This window comes from Sparus aurata, chromosome 1 (genome assembly GCF_900880675.1).
Source record: "Sparus aurata chromosome 1, fSpaAur1.1, whole genome shotgun sequence".
NCBI classification, from domain to species: domain Eukaryota; kingdom Metazoa; phylum Chordata; class Actinopteri; order Spariformes; family Sparidae; genus Sparus; species Sparus aurata.
The window spans coordinates 27036831-27053225 of NC_044187.1; the positions used below are offsets into that span (position 1 = coordinate 27036831).

At 41.0% G+C, this 16395-nt stretch overlaps 1 protein-coding gene across 8 annotated transcripts in view; it reads right to left on the reverse strand.

Moving 5' to 3' along the window:
- The window catches only part of add3a (adducin 3 (gamma) a), a 112318-nt gene that overhangs the window by 43540 nt on the left and 52383 nt on the right, over nucleotides 1–16395 (reverse strand). The window lies entirely within an intron of this gene.

A 16395-nucleotide genomic window follows, 5' to 3' on the forward strand; every position in this document is an offset into this window, starting at 1 on the left:
AAGCCAGCGGACACTTTCATAACCAAAAGCAAAACCCCACACTCAAAGCTCATTTTCAGCCTTCTTTGTGCTCACTCTGAGAAATAATACCAACATGACATGATGTATATCATGGGACAAAACTCTTCAAAACTTTCGAACTAACTTCTGTTCATTTCTAATTACATGTTACAGTGTTTAAAGGATGATTTTTCGATTGTCCACACAGGATCTCTGGGAAAAGCGACCGTTAAAGTGACAGTTCACTCCAAAATCAATCCTCTCAGTCATACTATTTTCTCCATCTAGATTGTTCTTAGTGTGAGTTGGCAAGTTTTGGAGATATCAGCCATAGAGATGTCTGCCTTCTCTAGATTCTCTAGATCATCAAAAACCAGACTGCACCCAACAACCGTACTGCAAATAAACGGTAGTATTAAGGTCACATTGCTAACCTTTCCAAGTTGACATTACTTTTTAAAAATAACACATCTGCAAGTGCAGTACAAAAGTATCTCTTTTCCTTAAAAACATTATTTTGATTGCAAATTAACAATTTAAAAATTTTGTCTGGTCCAAAATGATCGTCAATCATGGTTTTATGTTGAAATTTGTTTTTAAAAGGCTGAGTTTTACAGTATGTGCCCAGCATACAACCTAATGTTGGCTAACATTAGCACCTTTAACATTGGCTCAACCTTAACTTTATCCACCTAGTGTTGGCAAGGTAACGTTTGTCTAGCTTACCTTAGCAACACTAATGTTTTCAGTTCGGTAAAAGGAAAAAAAATTTCTTACATGAAAATGCTCACAATAAGGACTGATTGATTATCTTGAGTAACTGGGTCGTGACTTCTGGAAGGAGACACTGCTGTTGAGTTTTTCAAATATATTTTTTGGCGCTTTGAGCACCACAAACGAGTGCCATCTAGCTTCATTATATTCGAGAGAAGGCAGACAACTCCAGAATTCTGCAACCACACTATAACAATCTAGATAGGTACATAGCATAACAGGTAAGATTAAAAACATGAGGGAAAAATATGTTTGTTTGTTTCTGATTTGGTGTGAATTGCCCCATTAAGTATGAAAAGCTCAGTATATGGGGTAAAAAGTAAAGAAAAATCTGACTTTGTGTACAGGATGTATAGTGAGGACAGGGAAATTTGTCCACATGCTGATCCACTAAAGCAAGAAATAAAGATGCACGACCTAAAAACAAAGTGCACAATTTGAACCCGGTCGATAAAAGGCTGAACTGCAGAAGACTGAACCACCAGAGAATCACAGTTCATACGTGCAGGAGACAAACAAACAATCCCAGCAGCAGCCAGCAACGTGCCAACAACCTGTCAGTCGAGTCATGGGTGGTGCTACTTTAATTGTCACAGATTCGCTTTCACTAATATGTAACATGTAACATGTAATATGTACTTGTTGTTGACTCACTAAAGGTCCAACAATATCCAAGATACTCGCTTCTCCAGCTTAGTGTAAGAAACAGTGTTGGTGTGAGAATCAACAACTGTCTCCCATAGTAAGATTAATGTTTAACTTCGAACTCTCCTGTAAAAGTATGTCACGGTCATAAACGTTGCTTTCAGTTTATGCAAAAAGATCTGCAGGTTTAGGGTAATAAAGATCTGACAGCCATCTCCTGATAGCAAAGATAGCGTGATGTTCTTATTCATGACTGCCAGAAACTGCAACCACGCCGTGGCAACGTGCCGCAAAACCAAACCCATCTGATGACCTGCACTGACGCTGAGAACCAGCCAAAATGAAACTTGATATTTACTCCTGCGTTGTTTGTGAAATCTGAATCTGAATTTCCTCCTGATATCAGCTCATATCGACATCCAGGGCTGTTTGAGTGTGATGTTTTCTCTGCCATAAGTAGTGAGAGTAAGAGTAAGGGTGACACATGTTCAGGAAGGACGTCAAAATGAATGTAAAAAATGTGTAGTGATACACGAGGGTAAATGAATAATGTTTGTGAGATAATGTGTTTGCCCCACATGTGATTGTTGGTGTTTAGGTATGCATAGTAAGCCTTACAGTCACTCTGGGCCAACAGCTCAAATGAAAGGGAGTGTATGATTGACAGCTTGACACAGGAGGCAGTTAACACCTCAGAGGTGAACCTGAAACGGCACAACCAGGTGAACTAAATTACTGTTTTAAACCACAGCTGGCAGCCGTAAAACTGAAAAAGACACAATAGTTTTCACGACTTGAACAAATTCTATATTCTCATATGTTGTATTACCGGCTGTTTCTGAATAATCATTTTCACCAGTGTGTTTTTTATGCACACCTGTGTAGGAGAAGATTTGCTTGAGATTCCAGAGCTGTGATAAGACTTTTTCCCTCGCGTTGTGTTGTTCTTGTAAAAAACGTTCACACCAGTGATGACACGTGTGGCTCTACATTACATGCATGTTTGTTGTTCTCCATGTTTATTGGCTGCTCAAAAAACAACTTAAAAGGTGAATACTACCACCTACTGTGTGTGGATGCCTCACTTGTTAGGTCAACAAAAGCAAGTTGGCTTTGTATTATCGGCTATATTTCTTTATCTGCCAATAACGGATAATTTACCTGTCTCGAAATATGCCACGCAAGCCTAGTTAATGCTTTTCATTCCCAGAGATCCTGAATTTAAATTCCACAGATCCACTTTGTCTGAACTGATCCAAACAAAGGTTGAGGAGGATGACCATGATGAAATAATGTGATGATACTGATCACCAGTCGGAAAAATGATAGCAAAGATAATACTTTAACTGTGGTAGTCAACAAAAAAATGTTACAATAGCTACATTACAGAGTTACCTACTGAGACAGTTATATTGTCCAGAGGATGCACGTCTTCCATTGACTGGATTGACTCTACAATACATGCCCCATAATCCTTAATGCTACAGGCTAATAAAAACAGGAATGACAGACACAACATCCCGTTCATAGCTCTGCAAAACATGTATCACAGTCTGTTAAATGTGGGGAACAGAGAGTAGGGACAAAACTTACACACAAAAATGTAACAATTTACACCTTCGTTTGACCTGTGAAGTTGCACAAAGAATGGTAAGTTGAAGAGCTGTTTAGGACCTGGGACTTGACAGTCTTGACTTTGGAGTGCAAAGACTTACAACTTAATTGTGACTTGTAAAATAGTGACTAGGTCCCTCCTCTGACAATACGCGTCATCACATAAAGTACAATGGGCGTAAAAGTAATTTTGATGAGAAACTCATCAGGTTTAAAATGACTCGAGGCCTGCAGAATGTTCAATATAGTGATGCATTACTGCATCGTCCATTATCTTTACCTGGCTGTGACTTCGATGGCATCTGATCACATTCTTCACAGTGGTGACCTTTTGTAAGGAACACAAACACACGCCAACATGTGCACGCGCACACGTACGCACACTCACACACACACGTACGTACATACCCACACACGCGCACACACACACACTCACACACACACACACACACACACACACACACACACACACACACACACACACACACACTGTGTTATGCATTCCGCAGACATGGACAGACTGGGTGATGCCGGCGATGTAAAACAGGCAGATTCCTCTAAATGGCATCACATGCATGCAGAGGAAACCAGTGTTTGCTCAGGGGGCTGCAGCTGCTTCACACCAACAAACAAGAACTATCATCCTGCTGTTGCCACATGACTTACTCTCTTCCCACAAAGTCTCTTCTACACATGAAGGACAAAAATGTGCTCTTGGGGATGAAATTACATTATGAGCAATACTTATATTAAACAACCCCTGTTTGTATTAAGTAGCTTGGTTGTAGAAGTTTAATTCTCACTGAGAATCATTTTCTGCAGTATCTTTTAGGGGTGTGCCAAAATATCGATACTACGATATATCGCGATATTTCGTCTTGAGGTACGTTATCGATACACTGGTGCCAAATATCGATATTTAAAAATGTAAAAAAAAAAAATATATATATTTTTTTTTTTGGCCCACCACCACCACCCCTCTTCGGAGGACAGCTTTATCTTTATTCAAACATAGGTATACAACCAAATAACAAAAAAAAAAATGGTTTAAGTAGCTCTGAAACCCACACATATAGATATTTAATGATAGTTGTAGTCAGTGTGTGTGTTAAGAAGAGACACTGTGCAATATACTCTTTGTTTACTTGGCTGTCATTCATGTGAAATTGATTGACAATGTTTTGTAATTCCTGTGAAATGGATTCAGTGCAGTCAATAAATTCAGAATTTCTTCAGTGACACAGATATCGTGATGTATCGTGGATGAAATTCCTTGCAATATATCGATTATCGCAGAATCGCTGTATCGTGATATTATCATTATCGTGGGCAAAATATCGCGATAGTATCGTATCGCGGGGTACCTGGTGATACCCAGCCCTAGTATCTTTCTTCTTAAACAGTCATTAAATACACAACAGATGGAGAGAGCCCGCATATTTTCAGTCCAATCAAATGCCGACAGATCAGAACTGACTGGTTTCACCAGTTTGAGTGAAGTTAAGCTGATCAGTAAAATCTACATTACTGATTGATTGGAATCAATGTGAAACAGTGTCTCTCTAAACTGTGAATGTTCTGCATAACACATCAATCTTTTCCAAAATAATGACTGAATGCAAATAGTTCAGTTCTCCTGTTTTGCCAAATAAATGCTTTTCTTTCATGGACTTTAATGGAATGACATTATTCATTAATTCCCTTGTCTTATATATAGTTTTGCAAATGTTACAAGGCTCAGTTAAATATTTATACTGTAACCGTATATAATGTCAGGGTTTTTCTGTACTGCGCAGCTCCATGTCTGCACACAGTATTCTCATCCGCAGTGCAGTGAATATGCCAAGTACACACTGGCATAGAAAAGAGACTGATCTCCCTCCACCACACCACCATCAACACCACCCTCCTCCTAGATGTTGGTGCATCACTCAGCACTTTATAAACAACTCAAAACACACACACACACCCACACACACACACCATCCCCAGCTGTCACTGCCAGGCCTGACTCAGGGAAACAGAGCTCCTGCACAACACTGAATGCTGCCACTTCTTAACAGATTGTAAACACAGGTCACTGTATGAAGAAATGACACTCTAACATTAGTATGTTTGGTAACTCCTGTTGCAAAAGCATTCCAAGTTATCTTTTTACTCTGCTTGGGAAAAAACACACTGAAATATAACATTTGAAAAACTGTCTGATATTAGAAAACTTAAGAAATGTATCTGCCCATCAAAGATGATACACAAAACTGTCAGAAACACTTCACACTGCATCTTCCGTTTCCCAGTACGAGGAGTGCAACAAATGCTTTTTCCAAGCAGCTATGTCTCACTGGTTGATAACAGCAGGTTTGTCTCTTAACGATAGCAAATCATGACCCTGAAGAGACCCAAATTACTGTTATTGCTTCGGGTTGACTCATGTGACACATCGCAGACAAGGTTAGACTAAACCCAGGCGGCTGAATGCGTGCTTGATACTCCGCTGTCGCCGCGCAACTGTTATCAAGTCGGATCATTAATGAGTCGCTTGCACACCACGGTGCTCTTAAGCAATTCCGTAAGACATCCCTCCTTGACCCCTGTGATAAGCTGTGGACCAAAACAAAACACAACAGAGCGTCTGCTGGGATAAATGCACGCGGGTATCCATTTACTGCCATCAGCGTTCTGTCAGCGTTTCCCACCAAAACGCTGTGCAGTAACAGGAGAGGAGCGAGGGGGCACGTTCACTGATGCTTACAGTTCAGGAATGTACAAACACTTGAGCTCATTATAAGGACCGCTGAGATTTTTCCCAAGAACATGAAAAAAAAAATAGCCAACCAGTGTTGGATACCTCACAGTGGGAAACTGACAGATGTGGTAATGCTTGAGAAAATAAAACTCATTCTGTTAATGGTTACGAGGCAACCCCACTGACATAAGAGGAGTATTTTTTCACAAATCTTGTTTTGACTACTTTTACTTCAAACGCCATTTGCCCACATGACGGAGAGGTCAAGTTGATCCCCAGAGAACAGTTTAGAGCCACATGAGCCTCCAAAGCGACTCTTGGTACAAGCTTGTCAGTTCACATAGAACAGGGGTGTCAAACTCATTTTCAGCCCGGGCCACATCAACATTATGCTTGCCGTTAAAGGGCCGGTTGTAACTGTAAGATTGTATGAATGTAACTACTCCGTAAAATATTGTAACAAATAAGTGTCTCTGCATTTAATTATTATTTATTCAACTGTACAAATATTGAACAAGCATTTACATAAATGTAAAAATATATTTAAGCACATTGCTCTGTAATTATAACTGGTCCCTTTAATTTATCAGGTTAAGAAACCCACCATTACTCCATCAATCACAGATCAAACTTTTCAAATTAATAACAAAGATAAGCCAAATATGATCACACACAAGTTATTACATCAACTTTGTTCAAAATGTTTTTGTCACTGTTGAGTTGGGCAGAACTATGGCACACAAATAATTCTGAGCTGCTAAAACACGTCTCACGTGTGTGGCATTTTAGAAAAACAAAAGCAGAGAGCCTTGCAGAGGTAATGAGAGATGGTTTTGATTACAGTAAATATTTGAACACATACACCTGTAAACACACTGAATATGTGGCATTAACAGAGCACATGAAAAAGCACCAGGAACTGAGGCTGAGATGCTTTGACAGACAGGAAAGTGGGCAACATTGTCCTGTTCCAACTGGGACCTCCACAGGTGTAGTTTTCGCTGGAAAGCTGTGACCATGTCGGACTTCTTGTGTGATGACTTCACTAATCCAACCAAGCCCGTTTTTCCTCCACACATTGCAGATGCACCATCGGTAGTTAACCCATCAACTTGTCCCACGGTAATTTAGTTTTACTCACGGACCTTTCCACCGCATCAAAAATGTTCCTGCCCGTTGTCGTCGTCCCATGCATGGCAGCTACATCCAAGAGCTCGTCGCTGACGGTGAAGTCTGCCTTCACGCCTCTTATGAAAGTGGACAGATGCGCTTTATCCATGTTGTCCGCGAAAAAGCAGGTAACTGCGTGACTCTTCGGCCAGCTGTGTTTTCAGATTGTCTGCTAGTTCCTTAACTCGGTCTGCGATGGTGTTTCTTGACAAACTGATATTGTTAAAAGTCTGATTCTGGTCGGGGCACACCTGCTCACACACCTGCTCACACACCTTTAGCTTGCACCGCTTCACAAATGCGCCCTCCAAAAAACACTTGGGCGCTCGGGTGATTTCTTCGGCCACAATAAAGCTAGCTTTCACTGCTGCATCACTTTTAGCGGTAGCTTTGGTGAACACATTCTGCTGCAGCTGCAGTCTGCCTTTTAATTTGTGGACAACTTCTCCATCACTTCTTAGAAATCCGCTTTAGTCAAAGGCTGATATGGAAACACTGGGATCTCGCGGCAGGATGCGGTCTTTTCGCGGGTCACACAATGCACGTCGGGTTATCGGGTCATCGACATGCATTGTGGGAGATGTAGTTTACACTGTAAAGCAGTGTAGACTTTTATTTTAAGACAACTGTATACCTTTTAAGCTCTCGCGGGCCACATAAAATGACGTGGCGGGCCGGATTTGGCCCGCGGGCCTTGAGTTTGACACATATGACATAGAACATCATGTTTGCATCGTGAGTCGACCTGCAGGACAGGCGAGCCTACAGAGCAGACTGAGACGTTCACATCTGCCAAGGAAGATTCCAACTTCACCTGGACTGGAGGTTTTAAATTTTACAGGACATTCAGAATGAACACCATTATGACCATTTTGTAAATTATGGTCCCACGTAGAATTAAACAGACAACAAAGCAGCAGTCACCAGTGATGGCCGTAGTGCCAATCTCGAGGCTATAAAACGCTAGTTTTTATAACAAATGAGTCACGTAACGGTCGGTTTACAATATGAATGTGTTATTTAGCGCTTGATACTACGGTGCTGCTCAGCCTTGATTCCAATTTTGCCCAGTGGCCTCTCGCAGTATTGCAGCAGAAAAATTACCCTGAAACCCCAAATCAAAAACATTTTCCACATTGACCAAGACACACATTTTTAACTGTTGAGAGGACACCTCCAACAGTTAGTAATTATCAAAATCAATTATAACTCGTTCTATTTCCATGGACGTTATCCTGAGCCAAGAAAAGCAATTTTAACAATCTGTGATGTCGTCACAATGTTAATTCTACAGGCAGAGCGGTAACTCACTGTCGGGGCTAGCGGGAGAATCTCGGCCGTATAAGCAGCAAGCAAACCCAGAAACTACAAATCAAGTGTGCGCACCAGCAAAGCAATTCTCAATGTTCTACTTAAAAACTACGGTTTACAATCAATCTAGATAGAATGATTTTGCAGATAGTTGCAGCTTTGACAACCATGAAGAGGTTAAATAATACTGTATTTGCCATTTACTGTATAACAACACTGGAAAACAAATGACAGCAAAACTTTTTTCAGCTATGTTTCAGTACGGTGCACTTCGCTTTGCTCCTGATTATTTTTTAACCCTGAGAAGTCCAGTATCGCATCACCTTGTGTACACACACAAATGTGTACACCCACACACAGAATGCCTGTAAAGCTGTCACTCGTCTCTTTATCCGGCTCTTAACAGCCTGTCTAGTTTTTACGCTTGTATGGGAGTGATACTAAGTAGCCGCTAATCCAGGTTTGAGGGGTAAAGAGGCATTTAGAGAGCAGCTAATGTTTAACGCACTGTTCAGACTCACTTCCTGGAGCACTCGCTGGGAACAATGCTGTCACTGTCGGAGCAGCTGTGTTACTTAGCAAGAAGAAATTGCGCGCGTACACACACACACACACACACACACACACACACACACACACACACACACACACACACACACGTATATAATCACTATAGTAGGGATGCACTGAAGCGTGACCGGGGATGTCTGCCTCCGCTTCTAGGTTCAGGTAGAGAGATAACAGACAGATAAAGTTTGTGTGAATGTTTTATAGAGAGAAGTCATTATTCTTTTATTTCTTCCTTTGTTGGGGATGAAACAAGGCCTGGAAGTGACAATGGGAAGTCACCGCCCAGTCTTCACCTTGGTCAAATGTGCTATTCCAGGTCAAGTTGAAAGAAGAGCACCTCAGCAACAGACTGCTTTGGAAATACAGTGTTTGCCTGGAGGACATTTTGAAAATAGACAGGAAATAGGAAATTGTTGCATGGATGATAATTTAGCATATAAGTCCCACCTGTTAAGTTAATAACTAAAATCAAGATCATGCCTGAAAATAAGCTAATAATAATGACCGATTAATTAATTTTCACTATTTCTTGTCCTGATCACAAAAAAGAACATGAACTTGCAAATGGCACTTATTATATTTATCAAACTAGTTGTATTTTGAATCATGGCACTGATTTCTTTCGGTGTGACAGCAATAAAATCCAATGTACACATTGTTTCCCAGATTTACTCCAATCTCTTGTCTCGTGAGCCATCGGACCAGCCATGGACAACACCTCTCTACATGTAACTTGACAACATGTGACATTTCCTCATGTAGTAATTGTCTTTTCTTATCTTTCCTGCTAAAAAGAAGGTCACTAATTTGATTGACACACGCTCCTATTAATATTTAATGAAGGCACAATTGAGTTTTTTGTGTTTTGGCACAAATGGGCAGTAGAAGAATTCAGGGAATGTGTTACCTTCCAGTTTACAGTGCTGCATCTCATTTCAATTCAGCATATCTGGAACAAATGCGGGGGGGAGCTGCACTGAAAATAAAATATCACAGTATTTCAAGAGCTAGAATATCCAGTGGATTTATGGTGTTGAGGTCTGTTGACAACGCCTGTTGTAAAGCACAGGGGTTAGGTTTCCAGGCAGGTCTCAGGTGCACTATGACGTATTTTTATCTGTGCTGTATATCACATTTGGAGACCCTTTCCAAACAGAGCCTGCCATACTTGTGGACTGCCGTCATTCCCAGAGCAATCTCACCATATCAGATAACCTCATACACACACAAACGCACCTCCACCACTCCCTTTTGACAGGAGAACACCATACACATTTTGAGTCAACAGAAAAGGAGGACAATCATTTACAATGATGTCACAAATACAGGGTTTCATGTTTCCACAATAATAATATGTTTATTTTACTTTATCAAATCTAGAATGAGTCTCAAAAAGGAAAGGAGAATAAGGGCAATGACCTGCAAAGATTAACAACAGATCTTATAGGAGCAAGAGGTTTTAGTCCAAAATGTACAAACACACCCTGCAGCAGGAGATGAAACTGTAACTGAGTGTGGGGCAGTCTAGAAGTTCAAAGTAGAGGTGACAGTTTTGAAGCTGATGAGAACAAATTCTATCAAAAAGTCCACCTTTGGCAGCCATTTGCATGACTCTTCAATCAAACTGTGACATGAAAGCCAAATTACTGCGGCACACACAAAGTTTAAGGACACAAAAAGGTGCTTTGTAGCTTCACATCCCACAGGCCAATTCCTGTGAATCAAAGCTGTGAAAGGAGGGGATCACCCACTTTTATCTTTGGCACTGAACGGTGCTGTGCGTGTAGCATGAAAAAAGCCAATGACCTTCAAAACCTGGAGAATGTGTGTGCGCGCATGTCTCTGCGTGTGTGTTTGCAGGTCCAAAGCCTGGACGCAATAACGAGCATCAGTCAATGCCGTTAAGCAGCGAATAGCAATAGTTAGCAATTCAAAGCACACCAGTCATTCTGTGATCCCGCGAAGGGTGGGCGCTGGTAAAAACGTTGAAACAAAAGCATGTAAGTGCAAAAAGAGATTCAAATTTCTAGACACATAATACATGTCCATCAATGGTTGGTACGTGGTCTTAAATTAAAACAGCTAACAGGATGAAGCATCATACCCCTAACATATCACAAACTATGGCTAAAACTTGTATCACAATACTAATAGGAATGTTAACTAAGTATGAAGCTACAGCCAGGAGACATTTGGCTTAGCTTAACATAGAGATGGAAACAGCAAAACTGAATACAGGTAATTTATCATTGTTACACTAAGGTTAATTGGACTTGTTCAGTAAAGTGATTCTGACATTGATGTTAGAGCAATTAAGGACAATTTAGGAAAGGATTACACAAACAAACCCCACGTGAAATGCAGGAATAAAAACAGATGCACACACACTGCTGGCCGCTAATCACCCTGTAATTACAGCCGGTAATGACAGAGCCATAGACACAGTTAAACAGGACCCCGTTGCTCTAACCACACAAACAAAAACAATCCTTCGCCGGGTGTCGCAGCTGCTAACTGCTACCGTATGTCCTCACTGCCAGACGCTGGCTTTATAGTCGGGCAGGAGCCAAACAGCAGAGCAGTCCGAGCCGCTCCATGGCTACACAACACAATATATTTTTACAGGAGAGCTGTGCGCTGAATTAGCTTTGGTGTGAATTACTTGACATTTTCTCAAAGCTCTTACTGGCATCGATGTCGGACTGAGAAAGGCTGAGAAAACCACATGGATCCTTGTTGACTCCACGGTTCTGTGTCTGTAATTATGCCCCGATGGTTTCTACAAACAAAAACACTTTACAAAGGTTTTCAAGGTAACTGGTTAAGATTCTAATCACAAGGTAGGGCTCAGTAACAAAGACACACAGCATAAGCACAACTGACCAGTGATAAACATACTATACTGAGCTGGTTTGCTCAAATGCACACCAGTTTTTAGTCTTGCTTTAGCCGACAGTCACTCTAAATGACATCTGCAGTCAATGGTCAGTCACTTCACTATTAATCATTAAATCAGTTAGAAGGCTGCGAGCAAGTTTGCCACCTTGCATGCCTACATTACTCACACATCCTAATCATACACAAACACCAACCTAACTAATATTTACATTTAGGCAAATTTGGCAATTAAAAATATGCCTAAATAGCTATTAGAAGTTCCTGTTTGCAAAGCATCAACGGGTCTACTGAAACTATCACTGGATTACTCTCATATTGAATACCTAAAAACATGATAATTCTCAGGGAAGTTTTTGAATTTGGTTTAGTTATGTCTGACTGCTTTATCACAAACATTGAGCTGTATGATTAAGATCCCGTTTACAGGATCCAATAACTGCAACTTCCCTTTGGCTGTGAGGACAAAAGTGGTGCAGAGGAACCTTTTATAGAGTTTTTTATATTTACAAACCCCCTGGAGATATCCCTTTCTTTGCTGCAGTAGCTTACACATATTCCCCTGCAGTAGAGGACAAGAATATGCTTCTGTCCTGGATTTTCAGCAGATAATTGAGTTATTTTGGCAGTCTCAGGAGCAAAAGTAGCAGAATTGAGGAATGAAGAGGACGGTGTGTCACTGAAACAGAAACAGCAGATATTTTATATCTGAAGGAGTTTAACTTTGTATTTTGAGGAATAAAAAAGACACATCGGATGCACCAAATAATAAAAGGGAATTTGTCTTTGATGCCCCTTAAAAGACTTCTGAAAACAAACAACTGTGGCTTCAAGGAAGCGAGGTTGTGGCGCCACAAAGCTTAGCGGTTCATTTCCAAGGCAAATGGTTTCTATGCCAATCCCTTCAGAGCAATCTGAGCCCTGTCTACACCAGGTGAGCACACATTTTGCCTGAACTGACATGTGGGAACAGATAGGAAAATTATTAATGCAGCACAATCGTAGCTTTGGGGGATTTCTGCACTACACATTGTCTAAAGATGACACATGTTGGTTGTATTCTCTGACTTCCTGCAACAACCTTTGGACTGGTTTTCAAACAGATTGAGTCAAATCAGTTATTTGTTCTTCATTCTGATATGAAATGTCCGTAGTTTGAAAGCAGACTTGTAAAGCTGCATATAATGCAATCAGTAGTCATGTGTAGCCCAGTGTAACCGATTTTCTCAGCTTTATCAAGCACAGTTATGCAAAAGAAAGACAAATGGCAACAACCAAGGAGCCAAGCTGGGATCCATTAACTCGAGCATGGATTGTGGAAGTGTTTCTGAATATGCCCTTTTTACAGTGAATACAGCCTGTTTTCATGGAAGACCACAGTCACATGGCAGATCAATAATGAGGCCTTTAATAACTGCATACGTTTATGCTTTAGGGGAAAATAGATCATCCGGAAATGTTTTCTCCCTCAGAGAAAGCAGCATTCCTTTCCACACAGAGAAGATTTCTTACCACTGACTTGACTCTCAGCTGTAATAAATGCACATCGACAGTTGGGCTGCGTTCCACATTTTCACACTATCCGAGATTAGCAGCTGAGGAACGTCAAGTGCTTCAGCCCAGGTGATAAGGTGGGAGTAGGGGAGGGTTTGTAACAACACGAAACACTGAAAAATACAGCACACACAGTTGATGAAGAGCCCTGAAGCACGAGGGTTCAATGTCAGTTCGCGAACTTTCTTTCCCCTTTTCTAGAAAGAGGCCTGATGTAGAGCCCCATTCAAATAAATCTAATTCCCCTCTTATGCACGATATGAAATGAAGTTATTGAGCAATCACACATTGTTCCTGTTGTCAAATGGAGCTGTACACTTGTTGATGAGCATATGGCCTCATGATTCCTCTGTGGTCAGGCAACAAGGCACAACACTGGGAGCCAGTGTGTGTGTGTGTGTGTGTGTGTGTGTGTGTGTGTGTGTGTGTGTGTGTGTGTGTGTGTGTGTGTGTGTGTGTGTGCGTGTGTGTGTGCTGGGGACTATCCATTACACAATCCATGGAAGCAGACGGATTCGATATGTCGGGGTCTGTGTCTGGATGAGGTCATTACGCATGAAGCAGAACTGCCGCCCCGTCACACACACATATTCACACAAACAGCCACACACTCGCATGAGTTTCTATAGCAACTCCAAACAAACAGTCCGTGCATGTGGTGACCCCACCCCAGCAGAAAAGAGGGAGAAGCCGAGTCAGCGAGGCAAAAACAGACAGAAAAGTGAGATAGAAAGCAAGAGCAGAGATGAAGGCAGCAGTAAGGGACATTAAAGGGGATTCTGCAGCTGCATATGCATCACTTTATACATGCTTTACGTCTTATTCATGGCAGAGATACTTTAAAACCTCACACACATGAAATTAACCATTCACCACATGCAGGCATTACCCATTGCCCATAAAGTCCCAGAACTGCAGCTTGTGAAATTCTGGGTTACTGATGTTTAAAATAACAATTTGGCCAAGAGCCGATGATGAAACCGATGGTTTTTATCAATGCTTATTTTGTTTTTTTTGTTGTCATTTATGACCCCGTTTGTGCCAGGGCAACAATCATGAAAGAATGTACTCTTTTAAAGTCAGTCAGCCCTTTAACAGCATCTTTTGAAAGAGCATGAATTTCATCATAGACAATTATGAAGCAATCTTTAATACATCCTTCTTTAAAAGAAAAAAATATCTTTTCTTAAAGTGCTTCAAAAGCCTTCTCAGCCCACAATATAAATACCTCCTCAATGAAAAGAATTCTTCAGAACTTTACATAACCATACAAACTGATGGTGGGGATGTCACGAGCTAATAGCTCAAGACTGTGCCGGCGCAAAATTGATTTGAGAGGACAGATTAACAAGGCTGATTGCCATCTGTAAATGTTATCTGATTTGCCCATAGGTAATAGTGTTAAACTGTTAACATTCAGCTCCATTATCCCTCTACACCAGAGATCCTGAAATGGCAGCCATTTGATTGACAGCTGATATAAGCGCATGGCTTATATGCCTGCCCTAAAACAATTGTGAAAACAAGTGACCCACGTTCTCTCTTTTTTCTCTTCTCTCCTCAATCACTTACATGCCAGCCTTCAGAAGATTGATGCATCATGTAGCCAATGAGATTACAGTTAATGTAGATGTCTGCGTTTTGCTCTTTGAATAGGCTGTTGTCCCACATATTCTCTTATTTTTGGCTATTTTATATGCAAAAAGTTAATGTTAATATGGAAATAAAGAACTATAATGAGCACTTGCCCTTGTCACCCTCAATTAGGGGGATTTTCAGGTCTCGTGGACATTTCCTTAGAAGAATATGTGTTAAGTGTTCATTTTCAGTGATATTGAATTTGGACTTGAACTATGTACGACTATATGATGTAGACCCACTTTGTTTTCCAGCTAATAGGGGCAGTTACAGGTCATCTCATCTGAAGGCTTATTTTTGCATAAAGAAATGTAGGCAAGAAAAATAAATGAATAATTCAGTGTGTTCAAACTCCAATAGATTAATGCCAGAAGCATGCGCGGCGCTTCTGATAGCTCGGGGGAAAACAACAGCTTTCAAAAGAGCCAGAACCATACCTGTATGCCAAGTGGTTCAACATCAGCTTTGGATTTACTTTTGGCTGGACTGGGATCGGCATGAAGGATAATTTTACATACATTTCTGGGAATAAGATCAGATTCAAGTTTTGGCCTAACCTTACCTTTGTATTCTTAAAACCATCTTCACATTTGGTAACAAACCTAAAACTACAATCATGTTTAGTTACGTGAAAGACTTCACAAGAAGACAGAGGGGTGGTGAATAAACTTCATCCCACCACTATCCCATGGGCCTTTTACGTTGTTTCACCACGCAGGAGCCTGAGCACACAGCGACCACACAGACAACCAACCCCCACAAAGCTCCTTTTCATTCACCTTAAAGCTCCAGAAACAGAGAAAGGGAACAAACCAACAATAGACATGCAGCTTTGTATCAAAGTGAAGGCCGGTTATTGAGGCTCAGCGGCTTCCAAGGTCAATCAAGGTTGAAGACGCCCACATCCGCACATTAAAAGAACACTGGCATTTGGATATTTTGTTGGTTGAAGAAACCTCTGACCACTTGCACTTTTGGCATTTTTCCTCTCTGTTTTTTCACATCCATCCTGTCAAGATGAAAGCTGTGCGACTCCACTGTTACTGGTGAAATGTCACGGGTTAGAGTCTAGCATCCGAGGGTACCAGGCATGGAAGATGACAGAACTAAAGCCGTGTTTTGCTGCTTTATGGTTCTGTAAAAAAGTAGCGGAAATGAACCAGGTTGGACACTGTGATCAGTATAAAATCAGTCTCACTCCAGTTGAAATGCTACATCAATAAAATATGTCACAGTAGTATGATATAACACGACCGCAGCTAAAGATGTGCTACTTTAAAGGCATCATGTTTGCTAATGTTGTTGTCATCCCTCTTAGCTATGCCCCCGCCATAACAACTGGTACTTATCTGGATGTGCAGTCTACTGCAAGACAGCCTGAAAAGTTTGAAGCCAGCATCCACAGAACTACTGAAGTCAATACAAGTCACAAGCCTCTTTGTGAGAATAGATCTTATAATAAAGTTTTCTACTTAGTA